At 36.0% G+C, this 16739-nt stretch overlaps 1 long non-coding RNA gene across 1 annotated transcript; it reads left to right on the top strand.

Annotated features, from left to right (window-relative positions):
* Nucleotides 1-1141: 1141 nt before the first annotated feature.
* LOC149808435 (uncharacterized) lies at nucleotides 1142-16474 on the top strand. Its single transcript, XR_016425000.1, has 2 exons — nucleotides 1142-1261; nucleotides 14511-16474. It is a non-coding gene; the product is annotated as an uncharacterized LOC149808435 (long non-coding RNA).
* Nucleotides 16475-16739: the final 265 nt, after the last annotated feature.

Below are 16739 nucleotides of genomic sequence, written 5' to 3'. Positions count from 1 at the left end.
AATCGCCGTGAAGTAGTCAGCGAAGGTATTGACATCCACAAACTTACTGTTAAGTTGCTGAAACCAAAAGGAGGCTGGGCATTGCCCGGATACGAATACACTGGACCTTAATATCCGCTAGATCAGCATTTGGACGAAAACGACAATCCATTGCCGGGACAACAACCTTTCTAATCGCGAGACTGTTAAAAGTAGGATTTTAAAAGAAAAATGAACTAATAAAATTATACTTTGAATGGACAATGCATTTGCTTGTTAATTGTGTATGTTGGTTTATTTGTATGTTTAGAGAGAGAGAGAGAATATGTTGTGCAAGTTGCAATATCCTATTTCAAGCTGAAAAAGTACGAGTCGGATGAAAATTTTGTCAGTATATTTTTTACCCCCACATTTTTTATTTGACCCCCAGTTCTGACACCACGTTGTGTTTATTTACCTTCAGTTTTACACCCCTGGGGAATACACTGACTTTAAACTGCCACATTAAAGACATCGTAGCGATATGACTGAAAAATTGTTAAAGCTACGTTAAAAATCCAAATCACACACACTCACACACACCAACTCTTCCTGTTGCTGTGGAATTCTTCAGACCATGTCACACACTGTGAGCAACTGTCCACTGACAACTTCCCCCGGTGGAGTGCAGGTGATGACGTTGTTAAATGGCTTAGCACGCACCTCACGCGATAATAATAATTTGATTGAAAAATGTTGATTTGTTATTTTTCTAAGCGTTGCTTGAATAGAAAACAGCCACACATTGGACTGGACGATTTCCATAAACTTTATCGACGAGCTGGTTAAGTAGATGAGGCAGTTAATTGTCAAACCTTTCTTTGTTTATTGATAAATTTTGTTAATTTAACCTAAGTTTTTATCCGTGGTTTACGTTGTTGCTAGCAATCAAATATGTGCTCAGATATATTTCAGTTTTCAACATTCAACCTAATTCAACTTTAAAAGAGACAGCAACAGAAAATTTTCCGCTGTACTATATAACCTGTTTTGCTAAAATTTACGTAACCGGTCTGGTGACTCGGGGTCAAATAACGTGCCGCTAATTCGCAGCTTACATAACGTTTGCAAGTCTGTTTTATTAATAGAAGTCAGAATGATTTGAATAGTACCCAAACCGTGTGTTGATTATCAACATTGAAACGTTAGAATTAGCTGGAAAGACAAATTGAGTGCGCCACAGTGCTAAAAATAAGACAGCGCTTATTTTGAAACCGCCCAGACAGCTAGAAGGCATCAACAGGTAAGTTATAGTAATCTTATGATTTTCTGTGTGAATTGTTAAATAATCAAGCGAATCCCAGTCTTCATAAACACGTACATTATACGCAAATATAGGCACATTTGTTTACTGTTTACAATAGCCCGATGACGTAGAAAGTTGGTCCTGCTGGTTTTGGAAAATATTGCAGGTAATACATGTTTATGCAGTCGGTGGATTTTCATTACGTACCTGCTGCATATCGTCTCCTTTCGATTACGATTTAAATTATATGGACAGAGTGTAACGTTCAGTAGTGCAAAAATAAGATATTGGACTTAGTAGTCCAAGCTTCCTTAGTCTTACAATGTATGATGTTAGACGTCTATCCTTTTGATTGACGGGGGAACCAGAGTGAATGTTTTGGTTTTGTAATGAGAGGAAAATACCCGTTTCTGCAGACACACGTTTGTTTCTTGGCATGAATACTTTAACAAACTCACTTGCTAGACCTACATCTAGCACTCTGTGGTGGTTTTAGGGATGTGCGGGCCCGGTGTGAAATCAGGACAATAGGCGCCAAAAATCTCAATTCTATATCACTGAAGAAATTCTGTGAAATATTCATTGAACAGTACAGGTTTTAAAATCAAATTTATTTTTAAATAATCTGTTTTATTTATAATCATTTTTAAATAAATTCCACAATTGTGGGGCCTTCCTAGCTTGCGGGTTTGGTTTGATCACACTTTTTTGCACCTTTCAAAGGCCACTATTGACCCTATACATCAACCTTGTCCCAGGTCTCTTAAGTTGCTGATTCAGCAGTGGGGAAAGTCTGTATTACCATATAGCACTGCTCCTAGTACACTCCTTTTCTTTGAGACTTAAAAGTTATGTTATTTTTAAATTGAAAATCAGTTCTTTGTGATTAGAATGACAATAATAACATTTTCTACTCAGAGAAATTCATGAAAATAATCACTTTGCATCTTGATTTCTGATATTGTACAAAAATGGTCAACTTAAAACTGGGTAAAGTAGGGTTACTGTTTAGCCCTAATAATGTTCTGGGTATCTGCTGTTTAGCCCTAATAATGTTCTGGGTATCTGATGGTGGAGTTCCAATTTACCTTGTTTACAGTTCTGCTGTTTAGCCCTAATAATGTTCTGGGTATCTGATGGTGGAGTTCCAATTTACCTTGTTTACAGTTCTGCTGTTTAGCCCTAATAATGTTCTGGGTATCTGATGGTGGAGTTCCAATTTACCTTGTTTACAGTTCTGCTGTTTAGCCCTAATAATGTTCTGGGTATCTGATGGTGGAGTTCCAATTTACCTTGTTAAAATGAATTTTTATTTGAAGAGATACATGTGTTTTTGTTATTAACTATCTTGATCTACACAACAGTTTACAGTTACAACCTACTACACTTTTTTTGAATAAAACTTCTGAACAACACAATGTATGTGGTAAAGCTTCTAAAAGTTTTGCATTATTCTGGGAATCTGGTTTTCTGATGGCACTGATCTTAATATGAAGGCTGATGTTGAATGTGTGTTACATGCATCTCCACCCTTCCTTAGATTTATTGTGTCCTATGTCTGGTTGTCGGATGGTAAAATATGGCACTAATTCTTTACTGTTTTTAAAAAATGAAAAATTTCTAGCAATCTGATGGTCTTCTTTTCTCACTGTTATCATTGATCTTCTCACTGTTATAATTGATCCTGTTGTGTTGACAATTTCATTTGGTTTTGGGTTGTTTGACACTGATGACTTGTCTTGCTTAACTAGAATGCTGTCTCCAAACTTGAAATTTGACTTCCTTACTTTTCTGGTTTGATCTGGATAGCTGTTCATCTTTCCATTTTCGCAGTCTGTTTTTCTAGTTGTTCTCAGATTTGATTTGCATACTTGGGAGTTTAGTTCTCATTTTTCATCCAAGTAGCATTTTGGCAAAAGATTGTTGATTATTTCATGAGATGTAGCTCTGTAATTGCGAAAGCACTTGTACATGTCTAGTTCCAACTTTCATGTTCTATGTTAGCTGCTTTCATTGCTTTTCCTCTTAAACTTTTCTGCTTAGCTGTTGGCTTGAGGCCATCAAGGTGTGATTTTCCTATTCTTAAATACTCTGTATCCTGCAGACTTTGTAAACTCTGTCCATTGAATGGAGGTCCATTATTCATTTTTACAACTTTTGGTCTTCTGAAGAGATGCTTTTTCAGATGTGGAAATAATTTCAACTACTGGATACTTTGAGTAGTCATCAATAAGTCCCATTCTCTGGATGGAAGAGGGCCACAGAAGTCCATGCTAGTTTGTCATTTCCAGAAAACCATACTTTTTATGAAAATGTTGCTTTGTCATGACTATTATTATGACTCCATGGTCATAAAATAAGTAATAAAAAAGAATGTTGTTGTTGTGGGGTTTAACATCATTTATCATCACATGAGAGGTTATACATGGCGGCCAGTATTAATGGTGGAGGAAGAACCTGGGAAAACCCCAGAAGAACCACCAACCCATGAGAAGCTACTGGCAAGCTTTATCACATACCCACACTGGCTGAATCCGAGACTAGAACCAGTGCAGACAGAGGTGAGATGGCATTGATCTGTAATGGAGAGCGCTTTAGAACATGCGGCCACTCAGGGCCCCTAAAAAAGATCGAGAAGCAACATACTTTGTAAAATTCAGCAAGTTATTTCCCTAGAATACAATCTGAAATAGTATGATTTTTTTAAAAACGATATTGCAAATTAAATCCCAGTAATCCTAAAATTACAGACACAAGTTCTAATGATTGAAGTTCTGAATGGAAATGCAAATGAAAACCAATGCCTATAGTGGTAATATGCCAAGAGTCTTTTGTTTGATAACAATAATACTATCCAACAATATATCCTTATTTTAAATTTCACTATAAATTCAAGTCTCTATCTCTAAGAATGTTAATTTTGGTGAGCACTTTATATTTACAGTTTGCAGTGAATAATTAATTTGAATAAAAGAAATTCCAGCCCAAATAAAATACTGGACACAACAATAATACAATTAATTCAGCTCAGATCTTAAAGAAAAGTAAATAATTTTTCCAGTAACAAGATCATATAGTCCTCTATTTGACCTCAGGTCACAAGTAGCATTTAAAAAAACAATTACCTAATGGAAAATAACCTTCTAGAAGGTTCCTAATGATTGCAAAATAAATCTTTTCTAATATTATCCTTGACTCAGGCCAAAATAACAATCTCAACAGTTAAACCATACTCATAGGAAACCATTTGTTATGTATAAGTTGTTGACAGAATAAAAAACAATAATAAAGGTGAAGTTGAAAATGAACCTGATTTTGAACAAAGTCAAGTCCATCATACAAATTTTTGCAGCATATAACGAAATACAAATTAAATAGAAAAATGATTAGCTAACAAACAATAGAAATTAAATATACATAACACCTGATGGCCTTTATGTGCTGTCTCTTACTCTGTGATGCAGTCCTTTCAGTACTACTAATTTCAAACAGTAGGACAACACCTTTTGTAACCAGAATGAAGTTCATGTCTGTGGCTTGAAATGTTTTCCAAGATTTTGTTTTGTTTGTATGAATGTTTCAAATTTCCAGGCTCCATTGATTCGATAACATGTTGAAAGTCCTGTTCCACTATAGAAAAGTTTGAATTTCTTCAATGGTCATAGCTTTGGGTACATCGTTAACAGACATGAATTGAACATAAGCTTTTGCAGTTTCAGAATGTTTACAGTATTCAGTTCCAGCCTTGAGGTGCCATGAAATGTAATAGCTGCATTTGTTTTACCTAGCTTGTAAACTATCTTGAAATGACCTGTAATAAAATTGCCATCTCTCAATTCTAGAAGGGGAATATGAGTTTAGATTGTTAAAAATGACTTCCAGGTGCTTGTGGTCACTGATTAGCTTAAATTTTTTACCAAACAGATGGAAGTGTTAACAGCTCCAAACTATTGCTAGTGTTTCACATTCTGTCTGTGAATGCCACTGTTCTACATGCCTAGAAATCTGCATACTTCTGATATGTTTGATGGAATACTGGCACTTTTAATTGCTTCCACTTTCTTCGGATCTGGAGAAATTCCATCTTTGCTGAAAATGTATCCAAAGAACACAAGTTTTTCTTTGTTGAACTCACACTTCTGTTTATTTAGTGTCAAACTCTTTTTCTTTATGATAATCAATGTAGATTGTCAATTTTTGTCAGGTTCTTCCTGAGTGTGACCAAATACCAGAATGTCATCACTAATAGTCTGAGCACCTTGTAGTCCTTCCAGAGCTGTAGAAAGTATTTTGAAATGTCTCTGCTGCAGATGATATTCCAGAAATGAGGCATTATCTTCATATAGTCCAGTGAGTTGAGAATCTTGTAATGTTTCTTGATTAATCATCTAATTCCAGTTGATGGTACCTGAATTTAGATAAGCGTGGAGACCATTGGATACACCATTGAGATCTACTATAAGATTGTCTATTGTTGGTGTGGTGTATCTTTCACATAGTTTTGCTTCACTGGGCAAGTGCATGCCAACACATATCCTGATTTCACTGAGGTTCTTGAGTTTGGGTGCAACCACAATTGGAGATACCCAGGGAGTAGGTCCATCTATCTTCTTGATAATATCTTTTTCAAGTATTTCCAAATCTTTTTCACCAAATGTGAAATGGCATATGCCATTGGGGCTGAGTTACAATATCATCAGTGTGAAGGTATATCTATATGTCTTTTAATTTTTTGATTCCTTTCAATATATCTGTTAATTTATTACACAGTTCTTCAGACTTGCTCTTCACTTTGTCTCATATTCTTGGAATTATTTGTAACTGTAATTCAGAGCTCAGTAACTTTTAAAATTTCCTTTGGTTTCCATGGTTTCCATTTCCATGGATGGAGTTGTCATGATCCTATCTTTAGTCTCAGTCAAGGCTTGAAATTTGCCATCTCTATGTAATTTGGTTACTGATCCATAGGCAAATACATTTGTGTGTGTTTTCTGCAGTTTAGGCTTATGTTTCAGCTTTGCATATGCATGTTGATTCATGACATCAATGCTTGATCCTGTGTCAATCAACACCTCTGTTGATCCTGTGTCAGTAAGCACCTCTATTGATCCTGTGTCAATCAACTCCTGTTCCTGTTTTATCTACTTCTACCATTGTATGAGCTTGTTTTGGTTTAAGATTATTGACTTTATCTCAGGTTTGCAGGCCAAAGGTGTATTCTGCATCTGAGCTTTCAGATGTATTACCTTTGTCTTGTTGACTTTCTACTTCATTAACTTTGATTTTGGCCTCAAGTCTTGATCTACAGATTTTAGCAAAATAGTTTTTCTTTTTGCAGAAATTACATTGTTTCCCTTTTGCAGGACACGGCTTATCTTTTTGTGGATGCTTGCTACCACCACCATGTTCACCATATGGCACTGCTTCTAGAACACTACACACAGGTTAAATTTTTAGGAATATCTCACACACCTGGTAGCCCATATGGACAGTTTTCCACAGATTGAAGTGTTAACATTTATTTTTATAGTCTAATAAATCAGCACACCCCAATATTGTTATTGCTTCCCATGAATGGAAAGTCATATAAAATGTTTTTTTTACCAGAACACTTTGTATGATTTGTTGTTGGTCCTGAATAGAATTGTGCTGATCTCATATCCAATATGGCTGCCACATTGACCTTATTGAAGATCTTATTGCTACTCCTGATGGGTTTTACAAGAAGACTTATCATGATATGTAGCTGGTACTAAATGAAAATGGTGATAATCTGACATTATTGTTATTGCTATTTCTCATAAATGAAAAGTTATATGGACTAGTTGGTTCCAGATGAAAACAGTGCCGATCTTGTGCTGCTGTGGATGACTTAATGAAGAAACATATCACCATAGTGAGTTTTGGGTCAAAGGTGAATTTCACCAACTGTATGATAAAAAATGTTTTTCTCTTAATAACTTGGCCTGTCCACCATCTTCAGTTATCAAACATTGTCAGTGGCTAGCAGTTGAGTTAAGGGAAATGTCTATTAATTTTGTTGTTGAAGGACAAGGTCACTGTGACTGAAAAAATTAAAATAGGTATCTTTTAGGAATGGAAGTAGGTTCCACACAGCAATATTCATTTTATGTGCATTAACCAACTTCATGAATGGCTTGCACTCAAGGAGGTAAGGAAGAAGACCATAGATTTTGGAGTCCAGATGGCAATGGTAAAGGTTACAGGGAATGAAAGAAGTAGAGTGGCTTTGGGAAAATAACATTTGTTTAATGTTATAGAATTGGACTGAACTTTATGATTGGCTTGCACTTGGGGTCAAAAGATGATATCCCAAAGTCACTGAGACTGATAAAAAGAATGGCTACTCACAAAACTTCAGTTATTGAAGAGTTGACAAGTTTGTGGATGGCTTGCACACTGAGTAAGAATAGAGTCAGTAGGTCACAGAGTGAATGAAGAAAACTGATTTTTATATTCTGACAATACGATGAAATGTATTATGTTATGATGCTGCTGTCTGTCTGATACCAGTCTGCTTTTCGTGCAAATTCTGATGTCTGTCTGATACCAGTCTGGTTGTCATGCAGATTCTGATGTTTGTCTGATACCAGTTTGGTTTTCATGCAAATTCTGATATCTGTTGATATGTCTGGTTTTCATGCAAATTCTAATGTCCGTCTGATACCAGTCTAGTTTTCATGCAAATTCTGATGTCTGTCTGATACCAGTCTGGTTTTCATGCAAATTCTAATGTCCTTGATCAAACCTTTAGGGTAATAAAGAAACCTAAATATTCAGAGGTTTAAAGGTAAGAGGCCATGTTAATGATGAGTCAGATTTCTGAGGTTTAATGGTAAGAGGTCATGTTATTGATGAGTCAGATTCTGAGGTTTAAAGGTAAGAGGCCATGTTAATGACGAGTCAGATTCTGAAATTTAAAGGTAAGAGGCCATGTTAATGATGAGTCAGATTCTGAGGTTTAATGGTAAGAGTCCATGTTATTGATGAGTCAGATTCTGAGGTTTAAAGGTAAGAGGCCATGTTAATGATGAGTCAGATTCTGAATTTTAAAGGTAAGAGGCCATGTTAATGATTCAGATTTCTGAGGTTTAATGGTAAGAGGCCATGTTAATGATGAGTCAGATTCTGAGGTTTAAAGGTTAGATGCCATGTTAATGATGAGTCAGATTTCTGAGGTTTAAAGGTAAGAGGCCATGTTAATGATGAGTCAGATGAAACAAAAATCGTTTCTGCAGACTTAGTTGTGATCGCATACCTTGACCAATGGTGCATTGAGACCGCTTGGCCAGTAATCACCAGAGTCATGCATGCCCAGCCAGTGCCTGAAAAGAGGACTCTTAAACACAGGGTTGGCATATACTCTTTTACCATCCACTCGATAGGGTGGGGATGTTTTCGAGGTCAGTAATGAAAGCCATAATTAGGTCGTAAAGGAAATAATAACTAACATAACACTACAAAGCCATATATTCATAACTATAATCTGATGGAAAGACTGTAAGGAATGCTGTAATACAAAGCCACATACTCGTAACTATAATCTGATGGAAAGACTGTAAGGAATGCTGTAATACAAAGCCACATATTCGTAACTATAATCTGATGGAAAGACTGTAAGGAATGCTGTAATACAAAGCCACATATTCATAACTATAATCTGATGGAAAGACTGTAAGGAATGCTGTAATACAAAGCCACATACTCATAACTATAATCTGATGGAAAGACTGTAAAGAATGCTGTAATACAAAGCCACATACTCATAACTATAATCTGATGGAAAGACTGTAAGGAATGCTGTAATACAAAGCCACATACTCATAACTATAATCTGATGGAAAGACTGTAAGGAATGCTGTAATACAAAGCCACATACTCATAACTATAATCTGATGGAAAGACTGTAAGGAATGCTGTAATACAAAGCCACATACTCATAACTATAATCTGACGGAAAGACTAAGGAATGCTGTAATACAAAGCCACATACTCATAACTATAATCTGACGGAAAGACTAAGGAATGCTGTAATACAAAGCCACATACTCATAACTATAATCTGATGGAAAGACTGTAAGGAATGCTGTAATACAAAGCCACATACTCATAACTATAATCTGATGGAAAGACTGTAAGGAATGCTGTAATACAAAGCCACATACTCATAACTATAATCTGATGGAAAGATTGTAAGGAATGCTGTAATACAAAGCCACATATTCATAACTATAATCTGATGGAAAGACTGTAAGGAATGCTGTAATACAAAGCCAAAGACTGTAAGGAATACTGTGAGAATGTAATTTGCTACAAATTAACAAAAGCGAGAGATGCATCTTTTGATTAAGTTATAAAATGCTGACCTTGGATATCAAGCAAAACTCTTTAATCATAGAGGACTTTATGGTTACTTTTATTTGGAAAGGTCAGTCTTCAATAGGACTTTTGTAATTCACCATTTTTTCTGCTCAGTGTTAACTTGGTAATATTTAGCCATGGTTGTGCTAATGAACTATTATACCTACATGCATATATCAAGCAAAATTTTCTGACTGCTTGCAAATGAAGATATGCAAATACGTTTTCCATTGGAAAGTTTTATTTTTACACATTTTGAAGAAAAGGTATTTGCATATACATGTACTTTACCAGTATGCACTTATTTCATGTGCTGAACATACTCAGTTATAAATCAAATCCAACTGCAAAGAGCAGAGACCCATGGTGCATTATGACATGGCAGATCTGGGTCTTTGCATTTTGCGGTAGGACATGTCTTACTGGTGATAGAGATCATACATCATCGTAACATCTCAGTTGCTTAACACTAACATCTTGATCTTTGGAGGTGTAATGTCCATTCTCAGATCACCTGGCCTTAAAGTCAAGGGAGATTATCCCTATCTCTGTCATGCATTGTCCGTTGGTCAGTACCACTGTGGAGAGTCCATATTTCAGATCTGATTTCAATAAAACTTTGAATATGGGCATATGTTATTAAAATCTCTGACATGTCAATAATGAGTGAGTTCCATGGATACCACTGAGGTGATCTTGCGTCTGATTGGCTGACCTTGTTACCACATTGGAGGTCATATTTCTGACCCGAGTTTGAATATATAGTTGTATCATTAAGATCTACGTTGAGTTTGATAGTGATAGTCACAAAATGATGAGATGGTCTTGCATCTGATTGGCTGAGCTATTTATTTTTCAATTTTTATTATATAGATAATATGGTTGCGTCTTGAACATTGCGGACAAGTTTATAATGAGCAGGATTCACACACTGGCAGGGCTTGTCACTGCTAAAATAATCATAGTTCTGATCTGACTTTCATTAGACTTGAAATACGGACTTAGTACAAAATCTTGGATGAGTTCGATAATGAGATCCATTATGTTAATAAAGTAATATTAGCTCTGACTGACTTAAATGCAGGTCACATTTATGATTGTATCTTGATCAATTTTGAAATAATTGCTTGTATGACCAAGATCTTGGACAGATTAGAAAATAAATTTGATCCATCCTAGTGATACCTGATTTTGGCTGAGCTTGTTTTCACTCAGGAGGCCATATGTGTGATCTAGTTTTCACCCAACTTGGAATTTATACTTGTATGATGATGGTTCAGTAAGGAATTAGATGCATGCATGTTACCAAGATGATTTTGGATCTGATTGGAATCTGCATTTCTAATCAGATTTTAATCAGACTATGGGTGTATATCATCTTCGACTTGGAATATGGGTGTATATCATCTTTGACTTGGAATATGGGTGTATATCATCTTTGACTTGGAATATGTGTGTATATCATCTTTGACTTGGAATATGGGTGTATACCTTCTTTGACTTGGAATATGGGTGTGTATCATCTTTGACTTGGAATATGGGTGTATATCATCTTTGACTTGGAATATGGGCTTATATCATCTTTGACTTGGAATATGGGTGTATATCATCTTTGACTTGGAATATGGGTGTATATTATCTTTGACTTGGAATATGGGCTTATATCATCTTTGACTTGGAATATGGGCTTATATCATCTTTGACTTGGAATATGGGTGTATATCATCTTTGACTTGGAATATGGGTGTATATCATCTTTGACTTGGAATATGGGCTTATATCATCTTTGACTTGGAATATGGGTGTATATCATCTTTGACTTGGAATATGGGTGTATATTATCTTTGACTTGGAATATGGGCTTATATCATCTTTGACTTGGAATATGGGCTTATATCATCTTTGACTTGGAATATGGGCTTATATCATCTTTGACTTGGAATATGTGTGTATATCATCTTTGACTTGGAATATGTGTGTATATCATCATTGACTTGGAATATGGGCTTATATCATCTTTGACTTGGAATATGGGTGTATATCATCTTTGACTTGGAATATGGGTGTATATCATCTTTGACTTGGAATATGGGTGTATATCATCTTTGACTTGGAATATGTGTGTATATCATCATTGACTTGGAATATGGGCTTATATCATCTTTGACTTGGAATATGTGTGTATATCATCTTTGACTTGGAATATGGGTGTATATCATCTTTGACTTGGAATATGGGTGTATATCATCTTTGACTTGGAATATGGGTGTATATCATCTTTGACTTGGAATATGGGTGTATATCATCTTTGACTTGGAATATGGGTGTATATCATCTTTGACTTGGAATATGGGTGTATATCATCTTTGACTTGGAATATGGGCTTATGTCATCTTTGACTTGGAATATGGGTGTATATCATCTTTGACTTGGAATATGGGTGTATATCATCTTTGACTTGGAATATGTGTGTATATCATCTTTGACTTGGAATATGTGTGTATATCATCTTTGACTTGGAATATGGGTGTATATCATCTTTGACTTGGAATATGGGTGTATATCATCTCTGACTTGGAATATGGGCTTATATCATCTCTGACTTGGAATATGGGCTTATATCATCTCTGACTTGGAATATGGGTGCATATCATCATTGACTTGGAATATGGGCTTATATCATCTTTGACTTGGAATATGGGCTTATATAGTCTCTGATTTGGAATATGGGCTTATATCATTGAAACTGATAATGAGTAAGATCTGTGTTTTTTAATGGAATGATGTTGCATCTGATTGGCTGAGTTTGTTATCACTCTTAAAACCATTTTTTAATCAAAATCTCACACGAGTACAGTTATGGGCAAGATCTATATATTCTAAAGAAGTGATTTTTCATTTGATTGGCTGCGCATGATAGCAGTTCAGTGACTATTCCAATCATAAGTAGCTTGGTATGAAGATATTGGATACCTTTGATTATGAGCAACAAACCATGAATACAAAATTATTGCTTTGAAACAATGTGTATAGTGCATGTAAAATAAGTAAATTCCATAAGCTGTAAAGTTTTGGGAGGTAAGTCAGGTGAGTGATGTCAGGACCACATGGGTGTCAGTTTGCTTCATGTATTTTAATGTTTACTGCATTGTGGAAGATAAATTTACAACCACCGAACTGCATATCATTTTATTCCAATTTTGCATCATCATTTTTCAGAAGTCTCCTTGTGTTTCTCAAACAGATATCACATTTTCAATGCTCTTATCTTTTAAATGTTCTTCACCTGTTCTCATAATGAACTCTATAATGGATATTCCTTCCTAATGGTAATGTTCTTCACCTACTCCCATAATGAACTCTATAATGGGTATTCCTTCCTAATGGTAATGTTCTTACACTTGCTCCCATAATGAACTCTATAGTGGGTATTTCTTCCTAATGGTAATGTTGTGAAAAGTTCCTAAAGTAGTGAAATCAAACCCAGAAGTTTCATTGGTTGACACAAGTGAAATACAGATTTGTGTAAATTTTGCAAATGAATAAAATGTTTTATTGATTGCTTATCAGTATTACAACAATCATGAAAGAAAATCCCACAGAATTACAGCAATCATGAAAGAAATCCACATAATTACAGCAATCATGAAAGAAAATCCCACAGAATTACACAGTCATGAAAGAATCCTGAAATTTAACAAACCAAAGAAGTAAAGGTTTACAAAATCTGTAAATTAGGTCTCAATAACTGCTGATAAATTACAATGATTCACTTGGATAGCTGACTGTTCTGACAGATTATTCAGGACAAGATGGACCCGTTGTTTATTATCATTAAAAAGGGGCCATAACTCTTACTGCTTAGTGGACATGTCAACATAAGATGGCATATGGAGAAAAAGTCATGATTCAGAGTCAGCTTGGGTTGGATTTGTTTAGTGTTGTCAAGATGTGTTAAACAACACGGAACATCAGAACTAGGACTGAGTTTTGTCTTCACTTGGTCTTACTTGTTTTGGTGTGAATTGTTTTTTAACAGTCTTGTGTTTAATAGTTGATCCAAGCTGCCTTTTATCAATGTGCACAGTTCTGTTGTTGTTGTTGTAGGGTATAATGCCATTTTCAGCACAAGATGGACTATACATGGTGGCTAGTATAACTGGTGGAGGAAGAACCCTGGAAAACCCTGGGAAAAACCACTGACCCACAAGAAGCTATTGGCAAGCTTTCTCACGTAACCACATTAGCCAAGGTGAGACTCAAACCCATGCAAACAGAGGTGAGATGGCAGTGATCCAGAATGGTGAGCACTTTAGGCCACTCGAGGCATGGTTGTGAGGTGAATTGTAGTTTTGTCCAAGTTTTACCAGACCAAAGTTGAATTTTTATTGGTCTGGGTTGACTTCATTTCCTGGTGGTCATATTTCATGTCTGGTAATGCAAAATGTGAGGCCTTAAAGCAGAATGATTGGTGATCTTTGCTTTGGGTTAAAGAACTGAATATAGGCTAAATGGACTTGATTGTGATTCAGCGACAACCGCATCAGCTGTACTTCTGGTGCACACAAGATATTAGAGATCTAGCCACCTTCATCTTAGTGAAAGAACTGAATTTCTGTACTTTTTTACTATGATTCACAATACCCATTAGTCTGGTTATCACTTCATTTACCATCTGCCTTGTACTGTGCTACATAAGTAAGTACTTGGGAGACACAGATTTTGCTAGCTACCAGCCTGTCATATTAGCTTGCAAAATGAGACTGGGCATCAGTGAATAGATTGACCTATGAAGCAAAGAACTTTACTAAGGACACTTTAACTGTACCTTTTCTTTATTTCACATAATCTTATGTCTTTTCAGGTGTTGTCAGGATGAAGCAAATTGACAGACATGCTGACATTGTGGTACAAAGTGGTGTAGTGGAGCTTTTTATGTTCCTCTTCGTATGTGTATTGACATTCTATGCCATCCGTAGGTGGAAACTTTCCCATCAGGGTGGCAGAAGACAGGATCACACACTTCATTTGGATTAAAATGTGGCAACCTCTCCATAAAAATATACCATAATATATGGTAGACAAGTGTTAGTAGTCAAAGACCCACATGTCTTACCTAATGGAAACATGTGCATTCAAGGTATGCATTTTTTACAAGCCCTGTTTTCACCATGAATGATTGCAGCAGACATGTTGCCACTTTCAGCTATTAACATTTACAATCGGGGGAATAATAATTTAACTTAGAATTCACTTTTAAACTGAAATTGTGTCTCATAAAGAAATATGAGCCAGCAGGACTTTCATTTCTTATCTCTGTGATGAAGCTAACTGATGAAGAGAATGACATTGTAAGTAGAAATGAGGAACAGTTTTGTGTCACAAAGGGAAAAGTGATTAAAGAAGATATTCATTGTGAGTGCTTTGTGTTACTGATATCAACAATTTGAAAACTAAATCATGTTCAATACCAGTTGTTACAGGTGAACTATTTTTGACATTCTGTGATTTGTTTTCCCCCCTCTCACTGCTTGATTCATGATGCAGTCTGGTGCTGCTGAGCAGATGTGTGAAATGGGATGTCCTGGATGCCACACGTCATGCATACATTCATGATGTGACACAGATGGTCCTGAACACCACACATGTCATGCATACATTCATGATGTGACACAGATGGTCCTGAACACCACACTTGTCATGCATACATTCATGATGTGACAGAGATGGTCCTGAACACCACACTTGTCATGCATACATTCATGATGTGACAGAGATGGTCCTGAACACCACACTTGTCATGCATACATTCATGATGTGACACAGATGGTCCTGAACACCACACTTACATGTCTTTCATACATTCATGATGTGACACAGATGGTCCTGAACACCACACATGTCATGCATACATTCATGATGTGACAGAGATGGTCCTGAACACCACACTTGTCATGCATACATTCATGATGTGACACAGATGGTCCTGAACACCACACTTACATGTCTTTCATACATTCATGATGTGACACAGATGGTCCTGAACACCACACTTTACATGTCATGCATACATTCATGTTGTGACACAGAACGGTTCTGGAAACCACACTAAGTGTCACACATACATTCATGTTCAAATTTTAAGAGTGGAAGTTAGTTGAAATCTGACAAGAATGATGCAGAATAGAATTTATTCAGTTGCAACATCAGTAAACAGTGGCTGAAATTGCTAGAGACAAGTATGACATGATTCAAATAAAATCTGTAGGTTTTGTTTTGTTTTAAAGGATAGTGGAACTTTTTAGTGAATGTCTTTTTACTTGATGGATGACACAATGCTTCTAATGCTGTCTATTATGTATATAGAGTTCCTTAAAGATTTACAGGATAATTCCTTTTCTAATTTTGGAACAATAATAAGAATTGTGGCAGTTTTGTATTTAGAATTTATTCCTTTACTTTTGAGGTGCTTTTTTCATATATACCTTTGATATATATATTTATTGTTTTGGGGGGCCCCGAGTGGCCGAGTGGTCTAAAGCGCTCACCGTTCCGGATCACTGCCATCTCACCTCTGTCTGCGTGGGTTCGAGTCCAAGGCTCGGCTAGCGAGGGTACGTGGGAAAGCCTGCCAGTAGCTTCTCGTGGGTCGGTGGTTCTTCCTTGGGTTTTCCAGGGTTCTTCCTCCACCAGTTATACTGGCCGCCATGTATAGCCTATCTTGTGCTGACAAATGGCGTTAAACCCTAGAACAACAACAATTTATTGTTTTTGATAGTTATAAAAATGTGATTATCAGAAATAAAAATGTACCTTTTCCGGGAATAATTGTTTTTCAGTTTTTCAACTTCCCCATGAGAGATTATATTTTTTAAAATTACTTGCAGCTTATTGAGTTTCTTTTATGCTCATAATCAGAGGATGTTAACTTCTGACTAACCTTCTAGTCTGATTTTTATGATCTTTATTACTTGCTTGCTTGCCTGCTTGTTTGCTTGCTTCTTGACCTACATTATTTCCCAATATAGATTTAGCACTTTTTCAGCAGCAGATTTCCCATAATTCTTTATGCTTAATGAAAAAACCCATTAAC

The sequence above is a fragment of the Sinohyriopsis cumingii genome, chromosome 1 (genome assembly GCF_028554795.1).
Source record: "Sinohyriopsis cumingii isolate HCF-2022 chromosome 1, ASM2855479v2, whole genome shotgun sequence".
Classification (NCBI taxonomy): domain Eukaryota; kingdom Metazoa; phylum Mollusca; class Bivalvia; order Unionida; family Unionidae; genus Sinohyriopsis; species Sinohyriopsis cumingii.
The sequence above is the reverse complement of the archived record's forward strand: the minus strand, read 5'-3'. Positions and strand labels throughout refer to the sequence as shown.